This window comes from Tachyglossus aculeatus, chromosome X4 (assembly GCF_015852505.1).
Source record: "Tachyglossus aculeatus isolate mTacAcu1 chromosome X4, mTacAcu1.pri, whole genome shotgun sequence".
Taxonomy (NCBI): Eukaryota; Metazoa; Chordata; class Mammalia; order Monotremata; family Tachyglossidae; genus Tachyglossus; species Tachyglossus aculeatus.
The window spans coordinates 30,278,987-30,296,847 of NC_052098.1; the positions used below are offsets into that span (position 1 = coordinate 30,278,987).

Genomic DNA, 17,861 nt, shown 5'->3' on the forward strand with positions numbered 1-17,861 from the left:
GTACAAAGCCTTGGAATAGATACAAGATAATCAGGTCCCACATGGGGCTCACAGTCTAAATAAGAGGGAGAACAGGTATTGAATTTCCATTTTGCAGATAAGTGAACTGAGGCACAGAGAAATTAAGTGACTTGCCCAAGGTCACCCAGCAGGTAAGTGGTGGAGCTGGAATTAGAACCCAGGTCCTCTGACTTCCAGGCCTGTACTCTTACCACTAGGTCATGCTGCTTCTCTACATTACAATATAACAGTACAGTAGAGTTGGTAGACGTGTTCCCTGACCAAAAGGCTTTTACAGTCTAGATGGGGAGACAGACATTCATATAAAACATAAATTTTAAGATCAATAAATCAGTCAATAGTATTTATTGACAATAATATGCATATAAGTGCTTGCCTCTTAGAGGAGATGTGGCTTTCAAGGTGGGGAAAGTGGTGGCCTGTCATATATGATGGGGGAAGAAGTTCCAAGCCAGAGGGAGGACATGGAAGAGGGATCCGTGGCAGTATAGGTGAGATCAAGGTACATTGAGTAAATTGGCATTTATTCTCCTCACCATGATTTGCTTTAAAACAGTTTTGATCACAAATGCTTTTTCTCAGGTGAATTTTGAGAGGCAGTAGGGAGTGTTAGTAGTCCTGGGTTCTATTTCTTTGATTTGTGTGTACTTGGGCAAACCAAGGAATCACATGGAGCAAAGGGCTGGAAATAACTTTAAGCTCATTCCTAGATGGTATTTTCTAGGAACGGAGATTCAGTATAGTTCTTATATTGGCACAAGGTATAGGTGGAGGTCCCCTCTCAGGGTCTCACCTTGAGAGTTTCCAGTACTCTACCAGTCTCGACTATGGGTGGAAGAGTCAAGCAGAGGCATATCCATTCCATTCCTAGCTTGGGCAGTGGCTAGCAAGTGGAAGGCAATCTGCTACAAGTCAAAACTCACCTGTGCTGGGCAGCAGCAGCATAGCAGAAAGTCGAGGGCGGAGACTCCAGTTTACTGTGCGGAAGGAGGCAATGGTAAAGCACTTCCGTATTTTTACCAAGAAAACCCTATGGATCCGCTACCAGAATGATTACAGATGGAGGTGGGGCGTTCTGGGAGAGAGGTGTCCATGGCGTCACTGTGGATTGGAGATGACTCGTTGGCATAAGACAAGACAATAGGTGGGGGTAAGTTATGCACTTAGACATTGCAAGAAGAAGATGATAAAGGACACTTATTTCTGTCAACTAGAGCATTACTCTCATTGAAAATGACAGCATCTCTCCCAGCCTTAGTTTATTCTCTCCAAGCCTTTCCCTTTTTGTAAAACCGAGGGTGAGTATTGTGTGGATGAATGATATTTTGAGTTCCTTGAAGTTTTGAAATTGCTCTGTAAGCCCATGTGGGGCTGGGATTCTCCAATCCTATCCACAGGGAGATTTAGTCTCCTTGAATTCAACCCCTGATCTGCAAGCCCCCCTACTCCTACTCCTCCTACTCCCAACCCCCAATCACCTGGAGCCCTGGAGCATGGAGCCCTGGGACTGATAAGAGCAGCCTCAGACCAGAGCTGAGTTGTCTTCCTCCACCTTATCACTCCCCAGATGGATGCCTATGGTCACTATCTTGGTAGCCACATATTTTAGGCAGCCCTGAATGGAGAGCATATCTTTAAGACATCTGCCAGAGTGAATGCTCTGGAAAGAGGTTCTATTTGGGTTCAGTGTATTCCATTAACAATTTTCAAAGAAATTATTGACCCTGAATATTGCAGCCACAAATGGATTCTTTAACAAATATTCTGTCAGGAGTAATATGTGGCTTTTAGTCTGCAAGTGCATCCTCTTAATGCATCAGTTCCCTTAAGAAGTATTTATTTGAGAGGTTTCCACTGTGTTAAAATTTGGGGAATATTTTCCTCCCTTTCAGCTTTAGGAAACAGGTTAAGAGGATTTTAGAGTTCACATCTCTTTACAGCTGATGGTAGCATTTTCAAATACATTCCCTGAACCCTTGACTCCTCACCATCTTCCCAAATCACCAAGGCTTCTTCGGCGTTTTTCTCCCTACACTCATTTTTTGTAGCCCATACACTTGACTTTAAATGAGATATTCGTAAACTGACAGATTTTGCATGTTCCTGTCATCATGCAGAAAATCATGCAAATACTTTCCTAGCAGTATGTAAGAGCTCAGCATGAAGTGGACTTGTACAACTATCATTTACTCTCCAGTTGAAGATTGAGTCCAGAGACTAGGCATCAAAGCTATTTAATTCCATCTGTTCAAATAGTGTCCTCCGTGTGATGTCCATGTAGCACCAAGGTGTATGAAATCAGAGCTCAACTGAACTGTCAGAAGAGAGGATAGTGTCAGTTGATTCTTGAAAGCAAACCCAGCCAGCAGCAGGGAGCATGTAATCAATAGCTCATCTCTTAATTTCCTCTTCACCCCTACCACCACTTCCAGATTTGAAAACGCAGTGCGTCTACTCAACTTAAGCAAACCAGCTCCACAGCTCTGCCTTCAGGACATTAAGTGGATTTTCATTGCCAAGTCCCAGTAGGTGACCTCTTGGGTATTTTTTTCTTCCCCAACCAGGTCTCTCTTTCTTTTGAAAATAAAGAAGGGAGTTTTAAGTGTCATTATGGTCTGAAAAATGGTCCTTTAAAATGGATTGTTATTTCTGTCAGGATCTGCTACCTGAAGGTCCTCTGAGTCGGAGCAGCTCATGTTTCTGATGAAGTAGAAAAAAAACCTACTTATACTGAAAATCAAGCCTTTTTTCTAGTTTCACTGCAGAGGCAGTACAGCCAGTGCTGAGAGAATTAGATTCCAAGCTGCCCCTTTTATTGCCCATCAAATTGACATAAAATTCTGATTCCCAAATCTGTGTTAATGTTAGTACAATACCAGTTCAGTTTCCAAGTAGCATGTTGGGCTACAAAGAAAATAAATAAAATAAATACAATAGATATGTACAAGTAAAATGAATAGAGTAATAAATATGTACAAACATATATACACATATACAGGTGCTGTGGGGAAGGGAAGAAGGTAAGACGGGGGAGATGGAGAGGGGGACGAGGGGGAGAGGAAGGAGGGGGCTCAGTCTGGGAAGGCCTCCTGGAGGAGGTGAGCTCTCAGAATACATCCTTCAGGTACCATCTGGAGTCAGATAGGCTTAGCTTCCTGACATAAGATAGGGCAACACAACGCCCCGATCACGTGACAGGCACGTGCACACCATGCCTCGATCACGTGACAGGCACGCCCCGATCACGCGCTCACCATCCCCCAATCACGTGCGCAGCACGCCCCGATCACGTGACAGGCACGCCCCGACCACGCACCAGGCTCGACCCCGATCACGTGCATGCCATGCCCCTACCACGCGACAAGCACGCCCCGATCACGTGACAGGCACGCCCCGATCACGCGCACACCATGCCCCGTTCACGTGACAGGCACGCCCCGATCACGTGCACACCACCCCCCGATCACGCGCGCACCACGCCCCGATCACGTGACAAGCACGCCCCGATCACGGGCGCGCCACGCCCCGACCACGTGACAGGCACACCCCCGATCACGTGCTCACCATTCCCCGATCACGTGGGCACCACGCCCCGATCACGTGACAGACACGCCCCGATCACGAGCACACCACAACCCGATCGCGTGTTTGCCATGCCCCGATCACGTGACAAGCACGCCCCGATCATGTGCGCAGGACGCCCCGATCACGTGACAGGCACGTCCACCGACCACGTGCGCTCCACGCCCCGATCACGTGACAGGCACGCCCCGATCACGTGCACGCCACGGCCCGATCACGTGAGCGCCACGCCCCGATCACGTGACAAGCACGCCCCGACCACGTGCGCTCCACGCCCCCGATCACGTGACAGGCACGCCCCGATCACGTGCGCACCATCTCCCGATCGCGTGCGTGCCACGCCCCGATCACGCGCACGCGATGCCCCATCACGTGACAAGCACGCCCCATCACGTGACAGGCACGCCCCGATCACGTGACAGGCACACCCCGATCACGTGCGCGCCATCCCCCGATCACGCGCACACCACGCCCCGATCACGTGAGCGCCACGCCCCGATCACGTGACAAGCACGCCCCGACCACGTGCGCTCCACGTCCTCGATCACGGGACAGGCACGCCCCGATCACGTGCACACCATCCCCCGATCGCGCACGCGCCATGCCCCGACCACGTGCGTGCGATGCCCCACCACGTGACAAGGACGCCCCGTTCACGTGACAGGCACACCCCGATCACGTGACAGGCACGCCCCGTTTCACGTGCGAACCACGCCCCGATCACGTGACAGGCACGTGCTATGCCCCGTCACGCGCGAGCAATGCCCCATCACGTGACAAGCACGCCCCAATCACGTGACAGGCACGCCCTGATCACGTGTGCGCAAATCCCCGTTCAAGTGACAGACACGCCCCGGTCACGTGAGCACCACGCCCCGGTCACATGCACGCCATCCCCCGATCACGCGCACACCGCGCCCCGACCACGTGCGCACCACGCCCCGATCACGTGACAGACACGCCCCGATCACGCCCGCACACACCACGCCCCGATCACGTGACAGGCACGCCCCCGATCACGTGACAGGCACGCCCCCGATCACGTGACAGACACGCCCCCATCACGCACGCCACCCCCATCACGTGACAAGCACGCCCCGACCGTGCGTGCACCACGCCCCCGATCACGTGACAAGCACGCCCCGATCACGTGGCCACCACGCCCCGTTCACGTGACAGACACGCCTTGATCACGTGCGCACCACGACCCGATCACGTGCGCGCCATGCCCCGATCACGTGGCAAGCACGCCCCGATCACGTGCGCCGCACGCCCCGATCACGTGACAGGCACGCCCCGTTCACGTGCGCACCAGGCCCCGACCACGTGCGCACCACGCCCCCGATCACGTGATAAGCACGCCCCGAGCACGTGGGCACCACGCCCCGTTCACGTGACAGACACGCCTCGATCACGTGCGCACCACGACCCGATCACGTTTGCGCCATGCCCCGATCACGTGGCAAGCACGCCCCGATCACGTGCGCCGCATGGCCCAATCACGTGACAGGCACGCCCCGTTCACGTGCACACCACGCCTTGATCACATGCGCGCCATGCCCCGATCACATGTCAAGCACGCTCTGATCACGTGCGCACAGCGCCCCGGTCGCGGGCACGCCGTGCCCCGATCACGTGCCAGGCGTGCCCGATCACGTGCGCACCACGCCCCGATCACGTGACAGACACGCCCCAATACCGCACACGCCATGCCCCGATCACGTGACCGGCACGCTCCCGATCACGTGCACGCCATGCCCCGATCACGTGCATGCCATGCCCCAATCACGTGACAAGCACGCTTCGATCACGTGCGCACCACGCCACGATCACGTGACAGGCATGCCCCTACCCCGTGCGCACCACGCCCTGATCACGTGACAGGCACGCCCCGATCACGTGAGCGCCGCGCCCCGTTCACGCGCACGCTATGTCCCGATCACGTGACCAGCATGCCCCGATCACGTGCACGCCATGCCCCGATCACGTGCACGCCATTCCCTGATCACATGACAAGCACGCTCCGATCATGTGCGCACCACGCCTCGATCACGTGCACTTCATGCTCCGATCATGTGACCGGCCCGACGCGATCACGTGCATGCCATGTCCCTCATCACGTGACCGGCACGCCCCGATCACATGCACGCCATGCCCCGATCAGATTCTGAAAACAAGGATTTGTTAGTGGAGCAATGTTTTCTAAGGAGTCCAGTCTGAAATGGAAGGTGTCACACTGCATTTCATGTGTTTCCCTGGGCACACTGATTTAGTGATGTGTGCTACGTGGCACCCAATGCAATTTGGTGTTTTATTTTTTTCTGGCGTGGTAGCAGGAGTCCAATCTGAACTGATGCTGGAAGGATAGAAATGAGTGAATAGTTAGGTGCCTGCTGTGTTTGGGAACTGCTATTAACTGCAGTTTAGGAATTCACTCAAACTGTGTTTTGCTTTGGCATTTTTTTTTTTACTTTGGGCAGGAATTTAGTATCTTTCATGCTGCCAAACGCTGAACACGTAATACAGACATCATGCAGTTCACGAAAGATTGAGCTGCCCTGGAACTAATAAAAGATAAGCATTGTCATTGTAAAACTAAGAGCTGTTTTATTTTTTCATCACAGTGCTAATATTCCAAGTCAGATGTTTTGTCCAGGAAATGTTCTGGGCCATGTTCTACCCACAGTAGATCATCTAGAGGCCAGATCTTCTCAAGTGTAAAGTAGGATAGGGCAAGGCTTTAAGACAACAAAGACAATGGCCTTAGTGCAGGGAGGAGGGGTGGATCTGTCATTTTGCCTCCCAAAGGCACCAAGCATATTGCCACCCCTTAGCTTTTGGATTTTTTTTAAGTCATTCATTCACGTACACAGCTATACCACTCGTTCTGAGCTCAATCCTCAGTTGCGCAAGGAATCCTGCTACACTGTGCTCTATGAATGATCGTGTTGCAATGTGCTCAGATACTTTGTAGGGTGCACAGTATGCTTGACAAAAACTATTAATAAATACCTTATAATAGTATAAAAGTTTTTAGCTTTGTTTTTTGTTCCCTGTAAATTACTGCCTTCCTCCTCTCTTTCCCCATTAATTCGCCACTCTAGCCAAACAACTTGCTGTGCCTCATTCTCTCCTCTCCCACCACCAACTTCTTGCTCTTGCCCTCCCTGCTGCCTGGAACTTCCTCCCCCTTGTACTCTCCCAAACACTTAGTGCAGCTTTATGCACACAATAAATGCTCAATAAATACTATTGATTGGTTGATTGATTACAGACTGCAGTCTAAATTCTTCAGTCTAGACTCCCTCTAGACTCGAAGTTCATTATGTGCAGGGAATGTGTCTCTCAACTGTGTTATATTGTACTCTTCCAACCTTGTAGTAGAGTGCACTGCACCCAGTAAGTGCTCAATAAATAGGATCGATTGATTCATTGGATAATCTGCTACTGCCAAGGGAGCAAGGGGGAAGAAAAGGAGATGGGGTGAAGGGAGTAGCAAAGAGACCCAGAGACCCACAGAAAAGGAGATACAGACTCATAGAGTAAGTCACAGTGAAATACAGGAGACAGAGATAGAAAAATGTATACCATCACTAATGTATACCATCATTTAATTCCCAAGTTCATTCCATCAAGATGGCTGCACTGTGAACATTTGATCACTTCTGTAGTAGCACTGATTCTTTAAAGATTAATAGTTTATTATAGAAATGCATAGTTTGACATCTTTAGAAATTTTATTCTGTAGTCCATTTAGAAAGCATGACATTACAAACGATGGCCTCTCAGCATTTTGAGTCACCGAAAATCTGAAACAAAAATGTGGAGAGCAGATGTAAATGTTTCAAGATAATTTGAATTTTTGTTATTCTTTGTGTTTTCTTCAGGTCCAACTCAGCTGGATGATTGATCTAAATACTCCCCCACATGCACCATATTTGCCTTTCCTTCTCTGTGGGAGAAGCAGGAACCATTGGAGAACCCGAGGGGCAGAGAAAACACCACAACAAAATAAGCAGTGTAGCAGCATTGCATTCCAAGTATAATAGCTGCATCCCGGAATTGAGCTTGCCTCAGGAGGGAGGTGGTTGCATACTCAAGACAGGACTCCTTTGTGTTTGGTTGTAAGAGAAGCAGTGTCGTGGCTTAGTGGAAAGAGCACAGGCTTGGGAGTCAGAGGATGTGGGTTCTAATCCCAGATCCACCACTTGTCTGCTGTGTGACCTTGGACAAGTCACTTAACTTCTCTGTGCCTCAGTTACTTCAACTGTAAAATGAGTATTAAAAGTGTGAGCCCTACATGGGACAACCTGATTACTCTGTATCTACCTCAGTGCTTAGAACAGTGCTTGGCATATAGTAAGTGCTTAACAAATACCATAATTATTAATTATTATTATTGTTAGGGGAAAGAGCACGGGCCTGGGAGTCAGAGGACCTGGGTTCTAATTCCAACTCTACCATTTGTATGCTGTGCGACCTTGGGCATTTCACTTAACTTTTCAGTGCTTCATTTCCCTCATCTGCAAAATGGAGATTCAATATCTGTGTTCTCTCCTACTTAGACTGTGAGCTCCATGTGGGACCTGATGATCTCATATCTACCCCAGCACTTAGTTCAGTGCTTGGTACATAGTAAGTGTTTAACAAATAGCACAGTTATTATTATTGTTATATATTTTAAGAATTAGTGATCAGAACAATTCAATATAAAATAACTTCATAAAATTATAAAAAAAACTAGCTAAAGAAAAATGTGATTGAAAAAGATATGTTGCGATGGACATATTGTCATTAATCTCTTATGATGTCATTGATTCCTTTACTGCAAGGAAAGCTTAAACTTTAAGGTCCTTGTGGGCAGGGAACAGGTCTACCTACTCTGTTGCATTTACTCTCCCAAGTGCTGAGTACAGTGTTCTGCTCACAGTAAGCACTCAATAAATACCATATTGAAGGAGGGTGAAATGCTGTGCTGTGTAAGCTAATAATAAATGATAATTATGGTATTCATTAAGTCCTTACTATGTACCAGGGACTGTACTAAGCGCTGGGGTAGATACAAGATTATTATCTCCATTGATCAGGTCTCTAATCTTTAAACTCACATGTGGTGTTTTTCTGTTTTTTGTTTTTTTTTGCAGGGACCTAGAAAGCTGGCCCAGGTAATTTGCCCTTGGAACAAAATTGGCCTTTTGATGACCAGAGGTAATTTTCAAGCTATAAATCAGCCTATCTGCTGCACACAGAGAGGCAAATTAATGATGACATAAATCTAATGGGTTGTATAGCTCCAGCAGCAGTGGAAGTCAGAAAACCATGACAATAACAGATGTAGTAGTCGATGATATGAAATAGACTTAACATTTGGCAAAGATAGGTTGAAAAAATAGTGTGTGCCAGACAGGCCAGAAGTGTTCACTGACAGCCCCATACAATTCTCCCTTTTTCTCTTTATTGAAAGAACACTGGTTAGCGTAGACCAATAGCAGGAGGCAACAGTGATGCAAAGGTGGGCAGAAGCTAGGATCCACATGATCTCCATACCCGTGGGGTACCAGGATCTATGTCAGACCTTTTGATTACTGGTGGCATCCTTCTTCTTCCTGCCTGCCACCGTTGGGGGTAAAGCTGCACACCCTGTAGGAAGGAGTCAGATAAGCAGGAGCTACAACCCAACCAGCCCGGAGCCTCTAGGCCACTGTGGCTCTTTGAACTGACCTCAGCAACTTTTACAATTTGGGGATTGTTATAACAATAATAATAATTTCAGTATTTGTTAAGCTCTTACTACGTGCCAAGCACTGTTCTAAGTGCTGGGGGAGATACAAGGTAATCAGGTTGTCCCACATGGGGCTCACAGTTTTAATACCCATTTTCCAGATGAGGTAACTGAGGCACAGAGAAGTTAAATGACTTGCCCAAAGTCACACAGCTGAAAAGTGGTGGAGCTGAGATTAGAACCCATGACCTCTGACTCCCAAGCCTGCGCTCTTTCCACTGAGCCATGCTGCTTCTCTGCTTACTGAGAACAGTTGGACCAGAAGGACATGGTACCCAAAGACTGTCCCCTCCAAGTATAGGCAGTTCTGGATTTAAGGTGTTTCAAATGAATGACACAATACATCTATTTCAGGTGTTTATCAATCAATCAATCACTCGTATTTACTGAACACTTACTGTGTGCAGAGCACTGTACTAAGCTCCTAGGAGAGTTCAACACCACAATATAACAGACACATTCCCTGCTCACAACAAGCTTACAGTCCGGGGGAGAAACAGACATTTATATATATATATATATATATATATATATATATATATATATATATATATATATAAAAATACACATAAATATAAATTATGGATATGTAAATAAGTGCTGTGGAGTTGGTGCGGTGGCAGTGGCGGGGTAGTGAATAAAGGGAGTGGGAAAAGAAGAAATGAAGGCTTAGTCAGGGAAGGCCTCTTGGGGGAGCTGTGCCTTCAATAAGGCTTTGAAGGCGGGGAGAGAAGTTTCAAATTTAGAACACATCAGTTTTGACTTTACAATACTAGTCCCCTTCAAGAACCTCTAGTGGTCGCCCATCCACCTCTGCATCAAACAGAAAGTCCTTACCATCGGCTTTAAAGCACTCAATCACCTTACCCCCTCCTACCTCACCTTGCTGCTTTCCTAATACAACCCAGTCGGCCCACTTCACTCTTCTAATGCCAATCTACTCACTATAACTCGATCTCATCTATCTCACTGCAGACCTTTCTCCCACGTCTTTCCTCTGGCCTGGAACACCCTCCCACTTCATATCTGAAAGACAATTACTCTTCCCACCTTCAAAGCCTTATCGAAGGCACATCTCCTCCAAGAGCCTTCCCTGACTAAACCTTCATTTCCTTTTCTCCCACTCCCTTCTACATCATCCTGACTTGCTCCCTTCATTCATTTCCCTCCTCCAGCCCCACGGCACTTATGTACATATCTGTAATTTATTTATTTATATTAATGTTTGTCTCTCCTATACTGTAAGCTCAATGTGGGCAGGGAATGTGTCTATTATATTGCTGTGTTGTACTAGAGAAGCAGCGTGGCTCAGTGGAAAGAGCGTGGGCTTTGGAGTCAGAGGTCAGGGGTTCAAATCCCGGCTCTGCCACTTGTCAGCTGGGTGACTTTGGGCAAGTCACAACTTCTCTGGGCCTCAGTTACCTCATCTGGAAAATGGGGATTAAGACTGTGAGCCCCCCGTGGGACAACCTGATCACCTTGTAACCTCCCCAGTGCTTAGAACAGTGCTTTGCACATAGTAAGTGCTTAATAAATGCCATTGTTATTATTATTATTATTACTTTCCCAAGAGCTTAATACGGTGCTCTGCACACAGTAAGCACTCAATAAATGTGATTGATTGATTGAAAAAATCATCTACCCTATCAAGGAACTTCTCTGACTCGGTACAAATAAATTCATGTAGCTATATTACTTGCCTATAGTTTGAGAACATAATTCTGGGTATTTTTGGTAAAAACAAGATAATCAATTAGGTTAAGAACTTCTCCCCCATATGTAGCATTGTTTCCCTGAGATAACTGGTTCCAATTTATAATGTTTTGATGTAATCAATGGTTTTTATTGAGCACTTACCATGTGCAGACAACTGTACTAAGCACTTGAGAGGTTACAATACAATATAATTAGTAGGGGATCATGCAATTTAAGGAGTTTGCAAGGAGTTTGCAATTTAGATGGGGAGACAGACATTAAAATAATTTACAGATGGGGAAGTTGCAGACCCTAAGGATATGAACATAAGAGCTGTGGGATTGGGGTTGGGGAGTGGTGGGGATGGGATATCAAAGTGCTTTAAGGTTATGGATCCAAGTGCAGAGGTGACACAGGAGGGAAGAAGAATAGGATCTAAGAAAAAAAAAGAGGTTAAGGGATTAAGGGAAGACCTCATGGAGGAGATATCATCTTAATAGGTTTTGAAGATTGGGAGAGAGTGATGGTCTGATATGAACATATGAATGGGGAGGGAGTTCCAGGCCAGAGGGAGGATGTTGGTAAGGGGCCAGTGGCAAGACAGGTGAGATTGAGGTACAGCTTTCAAGAGCTCATCTGAGAACTGCCTGTACTAATTAACTTACACATTAGTTGGACTCATATTTTATGGTTGATATTTTGATTGAATTTTGACTTGTTGATTAGATTATGTTACTGTTCAACTGTTCTCCCCCACTAAGATTGTGAGCCCCTTGTGGTTCCAGAGACCATGTCTTAATTGATTTTTGTGTAATTACTCCAGTGTTTAGTTCAGGTTTTTGCATATTGAAAATGCTTAATAAATGTAAGATAATATTTAAATATCTATTCAATGCCTCCATTACAGATGCTGTTGTTTTTTTTTTCATGAGTTCTAAATTCTGCAGTAAAAGTCACTAGGGCTCTAAAGCCTACTCTTCAGAGGGTTCCTCAGGAGCCTATGGAAAATTTTACTAGCAATTTCCTTTAAGCTACCTGTCATTTTCTAGAGAGATCAAAGTGTTTTACAGATGTCAAGTCTGATTCTTCCAGGGGGAAAGTTATGTCCCCTTCTTAAAGTGCCACTATCAGATAATGATACAGTCAGTGAGATGACATTGTTTAGACCTTGGAGGCGTCCATGATGTCTTTCTTTTTTATGGAAGGCAGAATATAGTGTTGTTGATAATGAGCTCATATTTGGCATATTCACTGAGCAGAAGTAGAAGATTGTCATTTAATTTTCCAACCCCAGAGTTCTGATGACTTTCTTCCAGATTTCAGCATTTTCTACCCCGCTATGCATTGAAATCCCCCATGATCATCAGCTTGTCAGATTTCAGAACTCTGTAATGAGTCTTTCCAGATTCTTGTAAGATTTTTCTTTTTCTTCATTGTTATTTGTCAATTGGTGGGGTGAGGACTATTCATTCATTCATTCATTCAATCATATTTATTGAGCGCTTACTGTGTGCAAAGCACTGTACTATGTGCCCATGACAGAAGAAAGTACTTTGGCTTTTAGAGGCAGGCATAAATTGGTGAGTTTGGTCACCTATGCTGCTTGGCAGGCTCCAAAGGCCAGAGGCTAAGGATTATCAGGTTGCAAATTCAGCATGTAGTGATGGTACTTCAGGAAAGTACCTGAAAGGAAAGACCTCTCCAGAAGAAAGGATGCCCAGCCCCTATCTCAACCTTCTGGTTATAGTCATGCAAGTGCCTCACTCAAGAATGACTGTTGACTTATCAGACAAGTCCCTTAAAAGTGTGAACCCCGTGGGGGACAGGGACTGGGTCCAACCTGATTACCTTGAATCTCTGCCAGCACTTGGTACAGTTCTTGGACCCTAGTAAGCGCTTAACAAATATCACAGTTCTTAGTATTATTATTAAACCCGAGCTATCAATGCACCTAATGTATCAGAAAGTGGCATCCAAGCCACTGAGGCTAAGACTTTTGACTTAGGGGGTAGGACGGAGTGACAGGGGTGAGGACGAGGGAAGCAGATGGCCTAATGAAAAGAGCATGAGCCCAGATCTTCCACTTGCCAGTGGACCATGGGCAAGTGAGAAGCAGCATGGCCTAAGGAATAGAGCATGGGCCTGGGAGTCAGAAGGACCTGGATTCTAATCCTGGCTCCACCTTTTGTCTGCTGCCTGACCTTAGGCAAATCACTTCACTTCTCCAGGCCTCAGTTACCTCATCTGTAAAATGGGGATTAAGATTGTGAGCCCCATGTGGGACTTGGACAGTATCCAACCTGATTAGCTTGTGTCCTCTCCAGTGATTAGCATAGTGCCTGGCACATAATAAGCACTTAACAAATACAATTTACAAAAAGAAAAATTGGTGAGGTGAGCAAGTTTTGTGTTCTTAGTTTTGACCTAGTGTTTCTTGCCTTTCAAGTATTTCATACTTAAAAAGTTATTTCAGTTTATTTTTGGACATGGTTTAATATAGGAGTTACTGTAAGCTCATTATGAGTATGGAATGTTTCTCCTAAGTCTGTGTATTGTACTCTCCCAAGTACTTAGTACAGTGCTCTGTACAAAGTAAGAGCTCTATAAATACCATTGATATGAACAGTACATGAATATTAGTTACAGTCTTAGGAATATGAGAAATATACTGAATCACAGCAATGGCCTATCTTGCCCAGTTTTCTGTCAATGACAGTGACAACAAGATAGGATGGTGGTGACACTGACAAAGATGGGAATTTTGAGGGGGTATAGAGGGCTTGGTGGGCAGATGAGTAGTTCAGTTCTGGGTATGTTAAATTTGAGTTGCTGGTAGGACATCCCAAGTGGAGTGGTCCTGGACACAAAATGAAAGTGGGATTGTAGGTTAGATGAGGTGAGAGGGATTGTAGTTTCGATGAGCGGTCAGGGATGGAGAGAGAGGTTTCGGAGTCATCCACATAAAGGTGGTGGGTGGTGGCTGAAGCGATGTGAGCAGATGAGCTCCAGGTGAGAGTAGTTTTAGAGCAAAAAGGGAAAGGGAACCCAGAACAGTTTGCAGGACACCTACAGTTAGGGGTTGTGAGGTCAAAGAGGATGCAGCAAACGAGATTGAGAAGGTGCAGACCAAGCAGTAAGAAGAGAACAAGGTTAATAGTGTTGGGCGAAACCGAGGTCTCATAGTGTTTCAAGGAGGCAGAAGTGGTCTACAGTGTCAAAGGCAGCTGAGTGGTCAAGGAGGATTAGAACTGAGTAGAGCCCATTGAACTTGACTATAAGGAGATCATTTGCTACCTCAGAGAGTGCAGTTTCAGTGGAAGTGATATAAATAATCTAATTCATATACGGTTTTGTCAAAACTGTTAAAAGCAAGCCAGTTTCAACAAGGCTGTAGAGCAGGGTTGAAAATGGGCCCCATCGTTAGCTTGCTTTATAAAGTCACCTTTATAATTCTGCAAGCTGAATTCTGTTATTACCTGCCATGGGCATCTGTGCTGCTACATCAATAAGAAAAAGGATCAGTGTTTTCTCTCTGTCTTTTAAAACAAATTTACTCAGGAATTTTTTCTGCTTTGTGAGAAAGGCTTAATTTTATCAGCTGTGTTATAGCTACCGTCTCAGTGCTGCATTGTCTCTTCATGTGGCTTCCTAGAGAGCTGGGCATGAACAGGGCAGATCGATAGGTGGGGAAAAAGAAAATATGGCAACAGCTTTCTGGGAACAACTTTTCCTTATGAGAAAAGCACCTGAATTATTTCATTCATTCATTCAATCATATTTATTGAGGGCTTACTGTGTGCAGAGCACTGTACTAAGCACTTGGGAAGTATAAGTTGGCAACATATAGAGACGGTCCCTACCCAACAGCGGGCTCACAGTCTAGAAGGGGGGGACAGACAAAACAAAACATATTAACAAGATAAAATAAATAGAATAAATGTGTACAAGCAAAATAAATAGAGTAATAAATATGTACAAACATATATACATATATACAGGTGCTGTGGGGAGGGGAAGGAGGTAAGGCGGGTGGATGGGGGGGAGGAGGGGGGAGGAAGGAGGGGGCTCATTCTGGGGCTCAGTCTATTTCTTCTCTTTGCGAAGAAAAATGACCAAGAATAGGTAACTGTCTCATTCTTAAGGCTACATACCCAAGGGTTCTACTGGCTGTGTCTCCAAAGGCAAAATGAAGTGAAAAGTTAAGGAAGCATCCAGTTACTTTAAAGAAAATGCCCTGAATCAAACAATAATCAATGGGAAGCAGTGTGGCTTACTGGAAAGAGCACGGGCTTAGGAGTTAGAGGTTGTGGGTTCTAATCCCAGCTCCACCACTTGTCAGCTGTGTGACTTTGGGAAAGTCACTTAACTTCTCTGTGCCTCATTTACCTCATCTGTAAAATGGGGAATAAGACTGTGAGCCCCACGTGGGACAACCTGATTACCTTGTATCTACCCCAGCACTTAGAACAGTGCATGGCACATAGTAAGTGCTTAACAAATACCATTATTATTATTATTATTACTAAGCGCTTGGGAGAGGACAATACAACAGAACTGGTAGACACATTCCTTGCCCCAAATGAGTTTATGGTCTAGAGGGAGAAATTAACCTGATTAGCGATCTACATTAATTAATTAATTAATTCATTCAATTGTATTTATTGAGCACTTACTGTGTGCAGAGCACTGTACTAAGCACTTGGGAAGTACAAGTTGGCAACATATAGAAATGGTCCCTACCCAACAGCGGGCTCACAGTCTATTCACTCCACAACTGCTCTACACTATACTTCCCTCTTGCCAGAACTGAAAGTAACATTGGTTTTCAGTGCAGGGAAATGTATCAGTGGTTTAATAATTGACTCTACAACTCCTCCAGAACTTGATGGCCTGAGAAATTGTGAGCTTATTTGTGAGAGATAGCTATGGTCGGATCTTGCACATAGTAAGCGCTTAACAAATATAGTAATAATAATAGTGATAATCTTCCTTTTGAGTAGAACAAGGTCATGCCATTGATAGCTATCATTTCCAGATCTTCCCCACCCATCTTGTTCTTGAGCAAAGGACTGTGAGGAGCGACAGAGAAAAGTGTTCTCCTTTGCCCGATATGACTGCTGCTCTGTTTTTTCTTCATTTCTGTTACCATTCCGTGAGTTCCCAAAGACAAACAAGACACTGAGTGCAAAAAATGTAATTGGTCCCAAAGCAGTGTATCTGTGATCTGCTTATCACCTGGTGGGTACAAGACCATGTCTTTATGAAGCAAATCTAATTTTAGGATAGTGGACAAATAATGCGATCTGACTTGTTAGTCAGCCAGGGATTTGCTACCCGTGCTTCTCGTTTCAGTTTTGGTTGAGGATGTGCAGACAGAATAGAACGTTCATTCCATGAGATTGCTTTCTTATTAGCCAGCGGGTAGAGAAGCATTATGGCTTAGTGGGTAAGGCACAGGCCTGGGAGTCAGAGGATTTTAATAATAATAATAATAATGATGATAATAATAAGAAGAAGAACTGTGGTATTTGTTAAGTGCTTACTATGTGCCAGGCACTGTACTAAGTGCTGGGATGGATACAAGCAAATTGGGGTGGACACAGTCTCTGACCCATGTGGGGCTCACGATCTCAACCTCCATTTTACAGATGAGGTAATTGAGGCTCAGAGAAGTGAAGTGACTTGCCCAAGGCCACACAGCAGACAAGTGGCAGAGCCGGAATTAAAACCCATGACCTTCTGACTCCCAGGCCCGTGCTCTATCTACTACGCCAGTCTTGAGTTGTAATCTTGGCTCCACTACTTACCAGCTGTGTGACCTTGGGCAAGTCACTTCACTTCTCTCTGCCTCAGTTCCCTCATCTGCAAAGTGGGGATTCACTACCTATTCTACCTCGTACTTAGACTGTGAGCCCATGTGGAACCTGGTTATTTTGTATCTACCCCAGCACTTAGTATAGTGCTTGACACATAGTAAGCACTTAACAAATGCCACTGTTTTTAGTTCATTCATTCATTCAATTGTATTTATTGAGTGCTTAGTGTGCAAAGCACTGTACTAAGCGCTTGGAAAGTACAATTTGGCAACAGATAGAGACAACCCCTACCCAACAATGGGCTCACAGTCTAGAAGGGGGAGACAGACAACAAAACAAAACCAATAGACAGGCATCAATACCATCAACATGGATAAATAGAATTATAGATATATACACACCATAAATAAAATAGAGTTATATGTACAAATATACACAAGTGCTGTGGGGAGGGGAAGGGGGTAGAGCAGAGGGAGGGAGTAGGGGCTAATACTAATAATCTTAGTATTATTAGAAGGTGGATACCACACCCAGGTGTAGAAACAAGAGACTCAGAAGAAACACAGTTCCTGTCCGACATGACTCACAGTCTAAGAGGAAGGGAGAACAGATATTTAATCCCCATTTTCCTGATGAGAAAACTGAAGCACAAAGAAGTTAGGTGTTTTGTCCAAGGTCATATAACAGGCAAGTGAAGGAGCCTTGGTTAAGACCCTGGTCTCCTGACTTCCAGCCCCATACTGAAGCCCTCAGGAACTGAAGCCCTCAGGCTGATATTCTACCATGGCATCAATCAATCAATCAATCATATTTATTGCGCACTTACTGCGTGCAGAGCAGAAGCAGTGTGGCTCAGTGGAAAGAGCACGAGCTTTGGAGTCAGAGGTCATGGGTTCTAATCCCGGCTCCACCAACTGTCAGCTGTGTGACTTTAGGCAAGTCACTTAAACTTCTCTGGGCCTCAG

The 17,861-nt window shown here is 45.6% G+C and overlaps 1 non-coding gene across 1 annotated transcript; it reads left to right on the top strand.

The window, feature by feature from the left end:
* The first annotated feature begins 796 nt into the window (after positions 1-796).
* LOC119948473 lies at positions 797-934 on the top strand. The gene has a single exon (XR_005456866.1). It is a non-coding gene; the product is annotated as a small nucleolar RNA SNORA7 (small nucleolar RNA).
* Positions 935-17,861: the final 16,927 nt, after the last annotated feature.